Here is a 16,379-nt window from a genome sequence, read left to right as displayed (position 1 = left end):
TGCATAGTAGAAAAGCTAACCTATATAGGAGATCAAATGTGGTATAGAATTCTAATTGAGCCCTGAAAATTCTAATTGAGTGGGCCAGTGCTCTGGGAAGCTGCCCAGCCTGTGAGAAGGCTGGGGGAGAAAGGGGTGGGCAAGGTGTACAAGCTTTTCAGTTTGACTGGAAGAAGTGTGAGTTGAAAGTCATGAGACATGAAGCTGGAGACACTTGCAGGTCATCGTGGGCCAGGTAGAGCATGTTTCTGATTATCCCAAGAACAATAAAAATCTTTGGAGAGTTTTAAGCAGTAATAACATGATCAGATTTGTATTAAGACCATTCTGGATACAGCCTGTTTGGTAGATTTAGAGGGAATAAAGCAAGAGTCAAGGAGGCTAGTGGGTGTGAACGCCCACGGTGGCCTATCCTGCAGTCTGTGGATAAATGCTATGGATTTCATTTCTGTCTTGTTTCCAAATAGCTTTTACTTGAATGATTACATTTTTCTTTTGACCCAAGTTTTGAAAAAAATAGCCTTTAGAAAGAAAGAAAATAGTTTCTCTTTATTAAACCAGGGATTTGATATAGCATGACCTTTTCTAATATAGAAGGAGGAAAATGATGAGCTTAATTGTTTTGGCTGATGTTTTTCGCCCAACAACTCATTCTTACCTGCCAGGCAGTCTTCATCTTTGTGTCTGTTGGATTCATTTCATGTTTTCTATTCCCATTGCCACTGCCTTGCTTAGGTCCTCACTACCTCTCACCTGAACTATTGTAGTAGTGAGCCCACTCATCTCTCTGACTCCCAAAGTTTTATTTCCTATTTATCTTCCCATTGTGCTTTAAGATTGCACCAATTCAGTGCTTTTAGAGGCTTCCCTCTGCCTAGGGGAGAAGTGTTAGCCATTGCTGCATCTGCTCTTCGGTCCTGACCTTTCTCCCTGACCACCATACGCTCGGCTGTTAAACTAAGCCAGTACACAGGCTGCTCCCCAAATCCCACACACAGTCTCTCTACCTTTGCTTATGTCTCAAACAGCTTTCTCTACTTTCTGCAATCTTAATCATTTTTCAAAGCCCAGGAAAGGAGCAACTTTTTTTTTTTAAAGAACAGGGTTTTTTTTTTCCTTTCCTTTTTTTTTAATTTATTCATTTTAGAGAGGAGAAGGAGAGAGAGAGAGAGAGAGAGAGAGAAAGAGAGCCAGAGAGCCAGAGAGACAGAGAGAGAGAGAGAGAGAGAGAGAGAGAGAAGGGGGGAGGAGCTGGAAGCATCAACTCCCATATGTGCCTTGACCAGGCAAGCCCAGGGTTTTGAACCGGCGACCTCAGCATTTCCAGGTCGACGCTTTATCCACTGCGCCACCACAGGTCAGGCAGGAGCAACTTTTTAATATACTTTTTACAGGTATGCCAAATGGAAGTATTATCACTCAGAGGTGTCATTGGTGAGCTCCTGAATTTTCCTGTTGTTATAGTTACATATGCATGTATCTCAATTTTCCAATAAGATTATAAATTCTTAGGTGAGACATTCTCTATATCCTCCTTGGTATTTTTCCCAGTGCCTTGAAAGTAACAGACACCGAGTAAAGACTTATTTAATTGAATTAATGTCACTTTTCATACCAAATGTAACATTTTTATATGGAGTTATTTTGTTTGAGATCCAAAATGCTTTTAAGAAATGGTATAACTGCCCTGGCCAGTGGCACAGGGGATAGAGCGCCAAGGTTGCTGTTTCAATCCACAGGTTGCTGGCTGGAGCCCTGGTCAGGGCACATAGGAAAAGCGATCAGTGTCACCACTAGGTGTAACAATGAGTGATGCTTCTCTCTCTCTCTCTTTCTCTCTCCCCTTCCTCTTTTCCTCTTTCTCATAAAAGAAAAAAAAAGAAAGAAAGACCTATATAATTTTTGAATTGCGTGTAAAGGGGGAAAATCAATGTCAATATTTTAGCATGGACAATACCCATGAATAAATAGAAAATTTTAAATAAGATTTTGTCATTCATTAAATATGTGTTAAATATTATTATACATTCCATTCATTATTATAAGCTGCTGAAAAAGACAGACAAGATCTTTGTCCTTTTGGATTTAATTCTAAGTAGGAAGATAGGTGGCTATTCCACCTATCTTAAATTATTTTATAGGCATTGATTTCAATAAGTTTTTAAATAGATAACCCCATTTAAAAAAAACTTTTATGGATTTAAAAAAAATTATATATTTTTAATTAGATTGTATTACCATGTTCATAATTCCACACAAGCATCTATTGGTATAGTAGTACCAAGGCACTCTGCTAAATTCACAGCTAAGTCAGAAACTGCAGACTATTTAAGCATGAAAATGCATTACATTTCTTATGTCAGAGTATATTCACAGGGGAGAGTATTAAGAAATGTCGTATGCATCAAAGCACATAGCATCCCCCAAAATAGGCTGGGTCTAACACCAACCAAAAGATGGGAGAATACAGAAGATGAGAGAAGGGCCAGATGCTTAGATGCTTTGGCCATGGAGCAATAAAGCAATGTTGGGACTGTTCCACATGGCTGGAATAGTTCATGTAACAATGTGTTAGTGTTTTTTTGTGGACCAAATGCCAAGAAACAGAGTCCCAGCCCAAGAGAAAGGACAGGAGGGAGTATGGGACCCCAGAAATAAGAGTCTATGTGAAGTGAATGGCTGAAAGAGCAGGTGCTGAGGGGTGTGCTCAGAGAAAGGAAAGTCTGGGTCAAGGGAACTCAGGGGCAAGCCCTCTAGCAATAAAGAAAGAAGTCTCAATTATCTGTCTCTAGGAGAGATTCAGCCTTAAAAATCCAGGAGCCCAAAGAGTATAAAAGCCTGTCAGAGAAGAACTTGTTTCTTATAATTCTGCTGCGTAAGCCCACCCTCTACATCCAGCTTTGGAAGAGCCAGCAGCTGAGTAAATTAGAGTGACAAGGAAGGTGAGGAGAACCCAAGGAGCATTGGTGATTTATTTCTCAACTTCTAACCTGAAACAGGCTCCTGTGGCAACAGAGAGAAGATTCAACCTTCAAGTTCAAAGTTTCAATCATTACATTGGTCTAGGCATACTAAGTTTTGAATGGAGACTGTAATTAAGGTATAATGAGAATCACATAAATATTTTGGGTAAAACATTTTTTGGTAGGTCAGATGAAAACATTGTTAGTATAGACTGGATGAAGTGAGATTTGAAATTGGTCCTAAAATATAGGTTTGTAAAAAGAAAGAGGAAAGCATATTATACATGAATTTATGATTATAAATATCTTCAAAGTTCTATTTTGTGTGCAAACAGAAAATTTGGGTAGAGGAAAAGCTTGTATTGAGAAAAAAGTTTGGAAAGATATATTGGTGGCCTGCTTTAAAAAGGTTTTTGATTGCCAAGCTAGGAAGTTCAAAGTAAAAAATATATACATATTGATTGATTTGAGAAAGAGAGAGAAACATCTTTCTGTTGTTCCACCCATTTGTGCATGTATTGGTTGATTGATTCCTGCATGTGCCCTGATGGGGGATGAAAACCGTCCCCCTGGCACATTGGCATGAACTCCAACCAACAGAGCCACTTGGCCAGGGCCAAAGTACTTTTTTTTTTTTAAGTGCTGAGTTTAATCCCTTTTAGACCAGGGAATAGAATGGTCAAGTTGGTTATTCATCCAACTTCATCTGGTAGTGATATTGCCTGTTGTAAAAAATGGCAATATCACTACTTTTACATCACATCATTATATTATCTCCATTGCACCAGCACCTTAGTTCTCTTGTTTATTGTCTGACCCTCACTGTTCAGTGTAACCTGAATGAAAGCAAAAATCCTTCCAATTTTTGTCATTCACTGCTATATCTCTAGAAGAATGACTGGAGACACACTAGACACTATATGTCATATAAATAAATAATAAATGGAGAGGGTGAGACTAGAAGAGATAAACTATTACAGACGATGGAGAGTAAGTGACAATGACCCAGGTAGGGTTTTGGCAGCAGTAGGAGAGAAGAGAGCACACTTACAGGATGAGCTGTGGAGGGGGAATCACAGAGGACCGAAAAGAAGGGAAATCTCATAGGTAAGTCCAAGAGTGTGAATTATTTTCTGAGGAGATGATGGTGCCCCTACTCAGTTCTGGAAAGAAGAAGGAAGAGGCTGGTTTGGAATGGTGATGGGTTTTTAGCTTTAGCTAATTAGAGCTGTCCTATGGAAGGGTCCAGCAGAGGTGCCGTTATTGGGTATAAGCACTGTAACCATCAGAGTGTAAGGGAGCCCAGCTCTGCTAGGGACACAGTATAGCTTTCAACAATTTAACATTCTGGTGCCTGAGATGACCTGAGTTTTAGAAATTAAGTGCTTCTTTACTGTTTTGGAGTGTGTGTGGCAGGGAGCAGGGAGGGGGTGGTCTGTTTTCTATGCTTTTCTCTTCATGAAGTCCATTGTTAAGTGTGTAATGCCAGAGAACACAAAGAGGTTGCATAGACCCCCCCCCCCTTCCAGGAGGTAAAGCAGGTGGCCCAGTCTAAGCATCCTCCAGCCCCTGCTGCCCCTCCTTCGTTCCCTCGTTAGCATTTACCCCATGTGGCTATGGACGCTGCTTAGAAAAACATCTTTGGCAGTATTTGTAAGGATTGCCAGCTTCAGCTAAGCAACCATTCACTTGAATGAAGCAGACGATGAGTGGAGAATGTATAAGAAGTTGCCAAGTGAAGTTCTGCTCCAGCTCTGCAGATCTGGGGGGCGAAGGGCGGAACTGTTACAAAACAATGTTTTCCCACACACCCTCAGCTCCCAAGAATATACTTATTTGTTACTTATTAAGATGTTAATTATATACTTATACTTATTTATTACTCAAATATACAATTTGAGTTTTTTCTTTGTTTTTTACAGAGACAGAGAGAGGGATAGATAGGACAGACAGGAATGGAGAGAGATGAGAAGCATTATCAATCATCAGTTTTTTATTGCGACATCTTAGTTGTTCATTGATTGCTTTCTCATATGTGCCTTGACCACAGGCTTTCAGCAAACCGAGTAACCCCTTGCTCGAGCCAGTGACCTTGGGTCCAAGCTGGTGAACTTTGCTCAAATCAGATGAGTCTGCGCTCAAACTGACGACTTTGGGGTCTCAAACCTGGGTCCTCGGCATCCCAGTCCGATGCTCTATCCACTGTGCCACCGCCTGGTCAGGCAAGACAATTTGAGCTTTAAATGTGCAGTTACCTAAATCCAGAAGCATTTCTATTCTTAGAAATAGAAATAAAGGGTTCAAGGATGACACTCTTCAAACACCAGTAACTTCCCTTTGTAACATCTCAATATTGCAATTATAAAATATAGGATAAAAGATCAAAAATAAAAAACTTTCCTAATAAAAATGCCCAAAAGGTATGCATTGTATGTGTTCATGTATCTTTGTGGAATTTACTATAGGTAATAGAGAAAAATTCCTTTGCAATGGAAATAATATGATGTTTTTAGAAAATGAAATCTTCTCAAACAACTCATGGAGACTGGGCTTTATTGGGTGAGTTTAATTAATTAATTAACATTCAGGCTTGCAGAATTATTTTAAACAACTGATTAATCTAATTAGAGTGGACTTGCTGTGGGGAATAATTTTGTTCAGTAGTTCACTGGGTGGTCTCTGTGTGACAATAATTCTGTGTTTAACTGTTTAGGACTAAGTGCTTGTACCTCCCTTCCATTCATACATTGAAGCCCTAGCTCCATAGTGATGGTACCTGGAGGAGAGACCTTTGGGGGGTAATTAGGTTTAGATGAAGTCATGAGAATTCTGGCCCCATAATGAGATTAGTATTTTTGTAAAAGGAGGAAGAGAGACCAGGGCTCCCTCTCTCTTTCTTACTAGGTCAGACGCAGCAAGAAGGTGTTCTTTCGGGTAACAGGCCCTCACGGGGAGCCCAATCTCTCTGCTCCTTGATCTTAGATTTCCCAGTGTGGACTGAAATAGAGCCACATACTAACCCTGACAAGCTCAGGGGACGCCTGTGTGGCGGACCCCGGAAACTCGGAGACAAAAGTAACCACATAGGATGGTCTGAACAAAAACATTCCTTGCTAAAAGCAGGTCACAGTGGGTAGTCACTTCCTAGGCCTGTTGCTCTTGCCAAAGGTCAATCTTTACTTCAATGAGCCTGTCTATTGTTTTCTTTCTCTCTCTCTCTCTCTTTTTTTTTCATCTCAGAAGACATATCTTTGAAATGTCAGACTAATCTTTTCTAGATCCCTGAGGGCACAACCTCTGCCCTGAAACAGGAGACTGTAGAACCTCTCTTTGTTATCTTCTTTCCCCGAATACCATCTCTCTGTGCTGTAAATGTTAAGTGTTAACTCTCCTGTACCCACCAATATAAATTGTCTCCCTATTTTATTTTTTATCCAGTCCCATAGATTTCTCTGCTTTGCTTTCTCCTGTCTACTTAATCTACCACCAATGGATTTGATGTAACCCTCCTTCCGTCTCCTCCTTTGATTCTACTGTATAAAATAAGCTGCAAAACAGCCATTCTCCAGAGTATTTTCTCAATCTGCTGAGGCTGTGCTTCCTGGCAATTGTTGTCAATTTGGCTCAAATAAACTCATACACATTTTCTAAAGGTTTGGATGCTTCTTATGTCAACACTAGCCTCCGGAAATGTTAGAAGTAAATGTCTGTGGGTTAAGCCAGACAGTCTATGGTATTTTCTTATATCAGTTGAGTAGACTGAGGAAATCTATGTGTTAAAGAATAATCTGGAATCTTATTTAATTTGTGTATTCCTGAATCCTAGCATAAAGAAAATCAGTCTGGAATGCATCTGTCTCCATATTCTTCCTTTTAATAAGCTTCAAAGTGATTTTGATGCAGGCCCTTCTGGACAACAGTCTGATGAACGGTATTTGCTATAGAAGTTAAGTAGATGATTGCTGTTGGTACAATAGGTAGGAAGGTGGAAAGAAAAATAAGAAGAGAGCTGCTTTGACTTTGTCCTTCAACTTTTTCACTATTCTCTACTACATATGTTTTAACCTTTTCTGTCTAAGAAGCAAACTTAAAATCACCAGATTCCCTACTTATATCACATAGCAACAAACACAAATTTAGGATTTAAATTTTTTTTTTTAATTTATTGATTTTAGAGAAAGAGAAAGAAGGGGGAGGGAGAGAGGCAGAAACATTGATCTGTTTTTGTATGTGCCCTGACCAGAGATTGAACCTACAACCTCTGCATACTGGGACGGTGCTACAACCAACTGAGCCATCTGGCCAGGGCAAAAATTTAGGATTTTAGAAGGAAAAAATGTGGGGAGGGTGAGCACTCTATAACACCTCAATCTTTTTTTCTTACCAGGTCTTCATTTAGGGAAGGTCTTTTTCCTCTCAAGTTACTGCATTGTTTATATTCAAGAAATCATAGCCAAAGAAGGACTTTTCATAGACAAAATTATAAGGCAGGCAAAACTTATTTTTCATTCTTCCCACTTCTCACCAAACTGGATAAAGTTAACTTTTCCAGAAAAAAAAAATGAACCAATAAATCCAATGTGTTGGAGGACTCGTGCACTACATAGACCTAGAAGTATATGGTCTTTTGTACTTCTTGGATAAAATATTTTTTTAAATTAAGAAAATTTCAGAAACCAAGGTAAGTACTTGAAGAGATTTTTGGGGGTGGGCAATGCAGAAGAGGCTCTCAGCCTTTTTCAAAACATTTTTCCTAAGGGCAGGCCTTGGGCAACAACTAGGAGTCTAAGTCGCATATCATGGCTCCTTATTAATTCTGATATGTGGTCTGGTCTGGTCACAAATGTATTTGGACTGACAGAAATCAGTAGGATTAATGCACCAGCATGCAGAGGGTCTTTTTTAGGAAAAATAAATAAATTCTTCAAGCTAGAAACAGAAAATCATATCCTCCAGATCTCATCCTCTCCTTGAAGCAGAGACAAGTTCTTACTGTGCTGACCTTGCCAGGCCGTCTCCAAATTGGCATGTTTTGGGGAATATTTTGTGAAAGCAGTTTCTATTATGTCATATTCTTCAACACATGGTAGATTGAAACTGTTAAGCAAAATACAAAATATTACTAATAACCTATCTCTTATTAATAATCAAAAGAAACAGTCTTCACCAGATGGAGGGACAGATCTGTAATACCCATTCGTTTTTTATGTCCATAAAATAGTCTAGCACAAATCACAAATTAGAGAAAAACTTTCAAGTAAAACCTCACGTTTCAGGTGTTTGGTTGTCTAAAATGAAATAAAAATTCTTGCAACTATGACAGCAGTTTCCTGCACGTGGAATAGCATCTCAGTCAGAGATGTGGGTTTTCCCAGAACAGCACTACTGAATCTTTGGAATCATCAGCAGGTCACATTGCTTCTCTTGTTCTTGGTGTATTTAAAATTTGGAACCCTTGAGCTGATCCTTTGTAAAGTTGCTGTATGTATTATGAATAAATTGGCAAATGATGCATTTCTTAAATAAAGATGAATGACTATTTCAATTGGGTAAAGAAATTGCAAAATTTTACTAGTCTGCAAATCATTTTGACCAGCTCATTTTCCTGATGGGAAGTAATTAGGTAGTAAAAGGAGAAAAACATTAGCATTTCAGCCTTAACAAACAGAAATGCTGTTCACCTGCATGCGGCTCTTTGGGACACTTAATTTGTGCCACTGTATTTATTTTCATCACAATTAGGCTCCAGGAAATATATTTTGTTCTCATTTTCATACCTGGTGTTTATTTTTTAGCTTGTAAATAAATCTATATCATCTTAGACTTTTCTGATTCTTATTTTTTCCCCTTAGTTCTAGTTAATTTTAAGTGATTTTTTCCATTTATTTCTTCCATTTGCATTTCTTTGTCCTTCAGAAGGGTCTGTGACTGATTGGGGTAGACTAAGTCTGTAAAACTCTTTTCTGGGTTCCATTTTAATAACCATTGGTCTCCTTTACCAAAATAAATTCCTTTACTTGGAGCTCAGAAAATATTTGTTGAATGAAATGAAGCCCCCCATAAAGCATAAATAGGGAGGTAATATAATTTACAAGTAAAGAAAAAAGAACTTGGAATAAGAAAGTTTTGAATTCCAGTTTTTGACTTGTTAATGACTTAAACTGGGGAAAATTGCTTTATCTCTCTGGGCCTCCATTTCCTCTTCTTTAAAATGAGGATCAGAGTACCTACCTCATGCTCTTGTGAATATTAAATAAGATAATCTATGCAATGTTTTAGTTGACTTCTCAGCACATGGCAAATGGTAAATAATATCATCTATTATTATGACATACCATTAGTTGTGTTACCTCATGGCATCCAGCATGATGTCTTTCCATAGAGTATCAGAATACCTATGTTTAAAATTTTATTTTTATTTATTTCTTAATTGTTTATTTATCGAGCAAAACTATTTCTTAGATGAAATATTCCTGTTTCATAGTTTAGAAACACAGGTCAGTGACAAACTTCCATGTAATTCAACCCAAAGACATTCTTTACATTCCAAGATCACTTTGTACACTGAAAGAGACACCAGCCCTCCTCACCTCCTCAAAAATCTTTCATGAAATCATACTTTCCACAGAAATCTGCATATTCCTTTTTTCTTTCAGGCACCACAAATGTACAGAAAGCTACAACCCCCAGGAACATAATGATGGTTCCAGCAATGTACATTCGCAGACATTTGGCCAGGAGGCCATGCATCTGAGGTTTTGTCAAAGCACTGGAAGCCTTGACAGTTATTCTTCTCAAACCAACATCCTTTCTGATAGAGAAATGGACGATGCTCCAGTCTATATTTGAAAATGGAAATCTAAGTACATCTGCTAAATGAAGGAATAGACTTTTTGTTGGATGGAAACTCTTCTCTAGAGTTTCAAGTTTGATTTTTGGAATACCTTTGACTTTACATATTTGTGAAATTCTGTATGTGTTTTAACATGTTTACTTGTGTCCCCATGGCATGTCCAAAATCTTATTTTGTTTATAATAGGTGTTTAATAAATATTTATTGTATGTTGCTTCCCTATTAGCTATCTTTTCTTTCTGTAGATAATCTTTTTATTAGAGGAGTGTCTTTTAATTGTTATATTCTAATGATCCTATGCTACATATATAGGTTGTAATGTTTTTCAAACTATGTGTCTAGTATCATGGTTTTGAAATTTTCTGTTTGGTGTGTATCTACACTCTTCCAAGTGAATTTACTCAATGTTGTGTGTGTGTGTGTGTGGGGGGGTATGAGTGTGGATGAATGCCATGCTATACAGGTGGGTCAGAATGACAGCTACCTTGGGTATTCTATGGATATACTCTCTCTATATGTGGCTTTATTTTCAAACATGATGTTTTAGTCTATGCTTGTCTAGATTACATCTGAATGTTTTCCAAGTTATTTTTCTTTCCTGTTCATAAAATCCAATGTACAGTTTTCAGTTCCATAAAAAGATGACTCAGTTAGTGAGGAAATATTATAGTCTGTGTAGACACAGACTTCTTAGAATGCCTCAGTCCCAGGGAGAGGTCACAAGTATATTAACGACCCACTTTCCCTACACCAAGGAAATTGATTTCCCTTTTGTTTCTAAGGAAAATCATTTTGAGGGTACTTAGCACTATGTGATGAATTGTACTATAAAAACACTTGGGCATTCAGGAGGAAAATACTGGTTTAAAAATTATTTATTCCATGAAGTCTCATTTTATCTTCCTAAAGATATATTCTGTTTTGGAATTCCACTTATGTTTACTGTTTTCATTTAATCTACATGAATGTTTGTATGAACAGTCTAAAGCTCACCAAGCAGTGGAAAAGACAACATTAAATTGTGTTTTTAGCTGCTGATTCACTTTGCTCTTAGTCTTATAGTTTCTGGACTTGCCAAGTGTAACCTAGGAACTTATTTCCTGATTTATATCATTTACTCTCTAATGATTAGCATAGCTTGCATGTCAATGGCTGGGACTTAGAGACACAATTGAGTGCGATGGTGAGTCTACCAAGGTATTTGCTTAAGACTCTTAAAATAAGTGTATACATGGATATACTAGAACCAGAATTTAACTGAACAAAGTGAAAACCTGTTTCTCTTTTTTGGTTATTTCAGGTTTTTCTATTTTTAAAATAACCTTCATATATGATTCCTCCAAATAAGTCTAAACTTATTCCATATTGATATATACATGACTTGATCTTACTTTTCATGATATAGCACAGTGATGAATTAAAGCTTAGTTTTACAGGCTTTTAAGGTTGTTTTAATATCAAGGTGTTACTGTATTCTAACAGAATTACTATATTGTGTTAATGTATACATCTGAACTACACACTCTATTATATTCCTAGCACATCCTATTAATTATGGAAAACATTTTCATTGCAATTGTGAAATTTACATGACAACAGCTTCTGGGACTCAGTGGAGCATCAGACCAATATGTCACAGAATTCCCTTGTAGTGTGGGAGTTGACAGGGTTCTGTTGACATCAAATTTGCAATGAGATTGTCTCATAAATGTAGATTCAATAGAACACTACTTAGAAAAATCAGCTCAGTAGTCACATAAGCCATTAATGTCAGAGATAAAAAAAATTCCTTATATTTACACTAGTAACATGAGTTACTAAGAACTTGTAATCATATAAATGACCTAAAAGGTGTGTCTTAAATATAGTATTTAGAAAAGGTATCCAGCTATAGAACTGTCACCATTGTGTTCTCTCCTATAACTGTAAAAGCTTTTGTATTCTGCAAATCCTGTAATAATGTGAGATAAAGACTCTAAATTAGGCAACAGAATGGACCAGTCCTGAGGGTTATAATAGGAATAAGTAACAAAACAAGATAGAACTGGGGGATAATTAGGCTGAATATTACAACCAAGTTCTCAATAGGAAGAACTAGTAGACTGTGAAATAGTCTTTCAAATGCACTGGAAGAAGTCATTACTTGAGCCATTTAAAATCAGACTCCACTGAAGTACTCCAAAAGATGGTATGCTGTGGGGACCTGGCCTACATTAGAAGTGGAAGGAGGGGAATGACCTAATAGCTTCTACCATCTGTGTGATTACTATGATTGTACTCATTTTTATGTTCTGTCTTGGTGGATAATCTTCTATCATTTTTTGCTACTTCTAGGTAGCAGTTTCAACAAATTCTTCTAGTGCAGAATTAAATGATTTAGCAACATCTCAGAAGAGATGAAAATGCGCAATAAACAGTGTAAAATAGTAAAGTTATGAGTCAACTCTACTCCTTTTTTGGGAGTAACAATTCTCACCCAGGAACTCTGGCCACATTCCAATGTGCATAAATACATCCTGTCTGCACAGCTTTGGATGGAGATTAGGTATTAATTTTTATTTCTTTTGTTTCATGGTATCTTGGGATGATGTAGAGTACAAAATAACAAACTGAAGCATTTTATCCTCAAGCCAGTCACTACAGTTAAGCAGGAGGTAGCTAGGACCCTGGAAAAATATCTTGCAATGTTTTATGACTGATAGCTATTTGAGAAATGGACAAGAAAGGGAAAATGTTTTAATTTGAAGAAAAGAGTTTGATATGAAATAAGGAAGAAGGAAAGGTATCCAGAGAAGTTGTAAAATTGTTATTACTGAGAGTCTTTCAAAATAAGACCGCCCTCAATCTTGTGCAGTTCTGGCTGGTCACCTGTCATGAAGTAGAGAAGTGAGGCAGGTGACAGTTTGACAATTATCCTAGTTCTTTTACTCAATAAAAATATTAATTTATATTTAATTAAAACTCAATTTTATTCTATCTTTGCACTTGTTCATTCTAAGTTTAATTGCAGTGATACAAATTTAGAGATGAGATTATTATGATGTTTGCTCATTGTGAAGTAAATCAACTGATTTACAGTCATTTCTTCTCATGTGTACACCACAAATTTTTAAAAAGTCCATCATATACAAATGAATGGATCATAGAATATGTTTTCATTATTAATAATATTTTCTGTTTATGTATTATTTCATACATTTTCTCAATTTACTTATCACATATTTTTAAAGAGTAAAAAATAGTATTAAATTTAAACAGAGAGGTCTCTACCCCCCCCAAGTTCCCCCAATTTTTTCTATTCTTTGTGTTGGCATAATTTTCTATGATATTATTGGCAAAGATCAGGCTCATAGAACAAGAGATTTTATATGGATTTTTTTTCTTTTTTGGGGGGGAGGAGTGGATACTTGTCAAAACTAAAAGGAATTCTTACTATTTAGCCTTCCTTTAGCCCAGTGAATATTGTTGAGTTTTTATTCTTTCATTTGTGAAGAATAAGTTTCAAGACTTTTTCTCCTCAGTTTCCATTCATAGCACCTGTGCTATTCTGAATATAAATGAAGTCAGCCTTAGGGCATGTCTATTCATGCCCTAAGTAGTCCTGTTGGATGATCAGAACATGAATTAATGGATAGCTAAAACCCACAGGTATGGGAAATTTTTGTAAATACAAGACACTTCTATTATGAAATGAAAATGTCACTTTGTTACGGTCTGGTGTGCCATCGCTTCCAAAATCTATCTCAATTCTACTGGGCTGTTTTGAGAATAAAAGCTGCATAACACTATAGAATCATTAACTAATAACCAAAACATCTTTGGTAGGAACTGTGTAACCCACCAGAGTTTAGTGTAACGGCAATCTAAATGTTTTGTCATGCCTATATTATATAAATTTACACAAATAATTAAGAGTTCAGGTAGCAGCCTTAAAATAGGTGGTCAGATAAACCAAAGCAGACTTAGGTTTAGGTAAATGAATCAAGTTTCTCTACCAACAAATGCTTCTTTCCCCTCAAAGAAACACAACAGAGCTCCACTAAACAGTTCTTAGATTAGGTAGCACAAACAAATTGAGGCAGAGAAATTGAGGTAATGAACCATTGCTGAGATCTTTAATTCACACTGACTCCACTCACATTGACCTCAACTCTGAATATACAGATATGTAACTATATGTGTCAAAGACAGCACTATTCAAATAACAGTAGAAATATTTTATTAGCAAATTAGCTGAGCACTTGATTATTAGAAGTGTACAGTTTGGTTATTTGTTATCAAAATGTACAATGCTTTAAAATACTTAAAAGGCAGGGCAAGTCCCCTTAAGATACCTAACTAAATGGGTATCTTGAACGTTTGTTAACCCAGGAAAAGAACTAGAAGAAGATCTAAATGATCTCCTTAAGAAACAAGCTTATTGGTTATATTGCCTAGTCTATTGCTAGATCGAGAATCCCCCGCCCTCTGAGTTATCTCACTGTCAGATAAGAAAATGGAACAGGATAGATGAAGAAATATGCTCCCAGTCTGGCTTTTCGATTTTTCGCTCAAACCAAAGGGAGCAAAGGGCATTGAGTTAGGGATCATTTCCAAGCGTGTTGCAGCAGAGTGAACTGCCTCTAGCTGCAGAGCGTATCCCGGCTGCAACACCCACCACGTCCCGCTGACCGCTGCCCACCTCGCCTGGCAACCTCCACACGCACATGAAACAGCCAGTGTGGCAGCAGTCATCGCAGGTTTTTCTGTGCACAAAGCCTAAGGAGCCCCCAAATTGCACTATATCCTGAGCCCAGAACAGGGCTGAAGGTGGTTGGCTGATGAGACCGGTGTCTCTGGGGGTCTGCGAGCGTTAGTTGTCCCTGCACCTCTCTTGCTCTGGCTGCAGATCTGTGCTTTGAAAGCTGCCTCCCTCTCAGAGACACAGAAGTGCGTGTACACACAGAGAGACTCGCTTTGCTCACACCCACATCGCCTCTGCCCCCACCCGCCCCACCCCTGGCAGAACTGTAGGGACTGGTCGGTGCTCTGCCTCAACTTTCCCGGCTGCACCTGCCCACGCGGCACCCGAGCCTCCGCACCCTCGCCGGGCGCCCTCCAGAGGGGACGCGTCCTTCTGTGGGCCCCTTACCTGGAACCGACAACTCCCGGCACGGACTGGAGCTGACCGTGATGGCTGTGGCGGCTGAGCCTGCACCCGGGCTCTGGCTCATGGTTGGTCCTTCTCATCCGACACAAAAGAGGTAGTTTGCTGGCTTTGTCCTTTCCAAATCCAAGGGAGAACTTATTTTGCCCCCGAAATGGCCAACTTGTGCGCGCTGTTTCCTGTCACAGTGCCCCCTGCCCCTGCCACCGCCTCCTCCCGGCTGCTGGCTGGACCATTGCCCGGTGGAAGAACACCCAGGCCTCCAAGGCAGCGGGAAGTGGGAAAAGGGAGGGTGGGAGACGATGAGAGGAAGGAGGTTGGGAAAAGGGGGGACCGAGTGGTCTTCCGCGGAGGGGAGGGGTCGCAGTTCCCAGCTGGGTCCCTCTGCTTCTCTCTACAGGCAAACACGCTTACCGGGCGTGGACCAACTTTCCTTCACCTTAGCCAGGCTGACACCACAGCATCTAATTGGGACTCTCGGCAGAGGCATGGACCTGGCATTTTCTCCTTCTCATTCTCCTTTTCTCTTCTCCTCCCTCCCTTTTATAGGGGTGTATCTGCAGTCATCGGTGAGCTAGGGTATCTAGCCGGGAGGATTACTGAACGTAGAGCCACAGTTTCGCCTCACTCGGAAATCCTAACGCAGTGCATGCAAGGGTTGGGAATTTCAGAGAGGTAGGGTGAAGGGGCGTGGGGCGGCAGGAGATCCGCGGCTCTAACTTTGAAGCTCCGCTAGAGCTCCCGGCCTGCGGGAAAGCAAGGAGTAACAGTCAGCCCAGGAAGAAGTCTCCCGGGGTGGTCGTTGTGCACCCGGCTGACCACAAGCTAGAGGAGAAAGGGAGAGCGAGCGTGAGAGCCTGGGAGGCCGGTGTGCAGCTCTACCCCACACGCAGCTCAACTGCACATTGCAAGCCCCTGGAGAGGGCTTGTGCAGAACAATCTCTGGGTCAGGCGGGAGGGAAACGCTCCAGTTTCCTAGCAACCCTCATCAATCTTCTCTAGATAGCTCCCTCTGAAGGAATTCGATTGGACAGCCCCTAGGGGAGACACACCCCTTCAAGAATGCTGGGCTGCTGCTTTTTCGCATTCTCCCAAATTTCTTGGGTGGAGTAAGATTAGAGGAGAGTGCTGATTATCTTCTTTCTTATCCTCCTGTGCTGCCACACTGCCCCCTGGAAGCAACCCCACCCACCCCCACATTCATCTTTCTCTAGTCCTTCTTGTGGCTAGCAGACCTAGTCAATGTTCTACCAGAACCTCTTCTTTCTTCTTACAATTAAATAAATAAAAACCTGAAATCGGTGACGTAGGCACAAAAGAGAAAAAGGCACACGAAAATAGCTTGAATTGACTCTGAGCTACAGATAAAATACTAAAGGTAAAATTCTAGACATCTTTTCATGTTTAGAAACACATT

At 39.3% G+C, this 16,379-nt stretch overlaps 1 protein-coding gene across 3 annotated transcripts in view; it reads right to left on the bottom strand.

Moving 5' to 3' along the window:
- GRM3 (glutamate metabotropic receptor 3) overlaps positions 1-15,860 on the bottom strand; it is a 276,470-nt gene extending 260,610 nt beyond the window's left edge. For all 3 annotated transcript variants that reach the window (XM_066354202.1, XM_066354201.1, XM_066354203.1), the window contains exon 1: positions 14,948-15,860. The gene's annotated coding sequence lies outside the window, so the exon portion shown is untranslated. The remainder of the gene's footprint in view (positions 1-14,947) is intronic.
- Between the last annotated feature and the right edge of the window lie 519 nt (positions 15,861-16,379).

This window comes from Saccopteryx leptura, chromosome 12 (genome assembly GCF_036850995.1).
Source record: "Saccopteryx leptura isolate mSacLep1 chromosome 12, mSacLep1_pri_phased_curated, whole genome shotgun sequence".
Lineage (NCBI taxonomy): Eukaryota > Metazoa > Chordata > Mammalia > Chiroptera > Emballonuridae > Saccopteryx > Saccopteryx leptura.
This window is presented reverse-complemented; position numbering and strand designations above follow the sequence as displayed.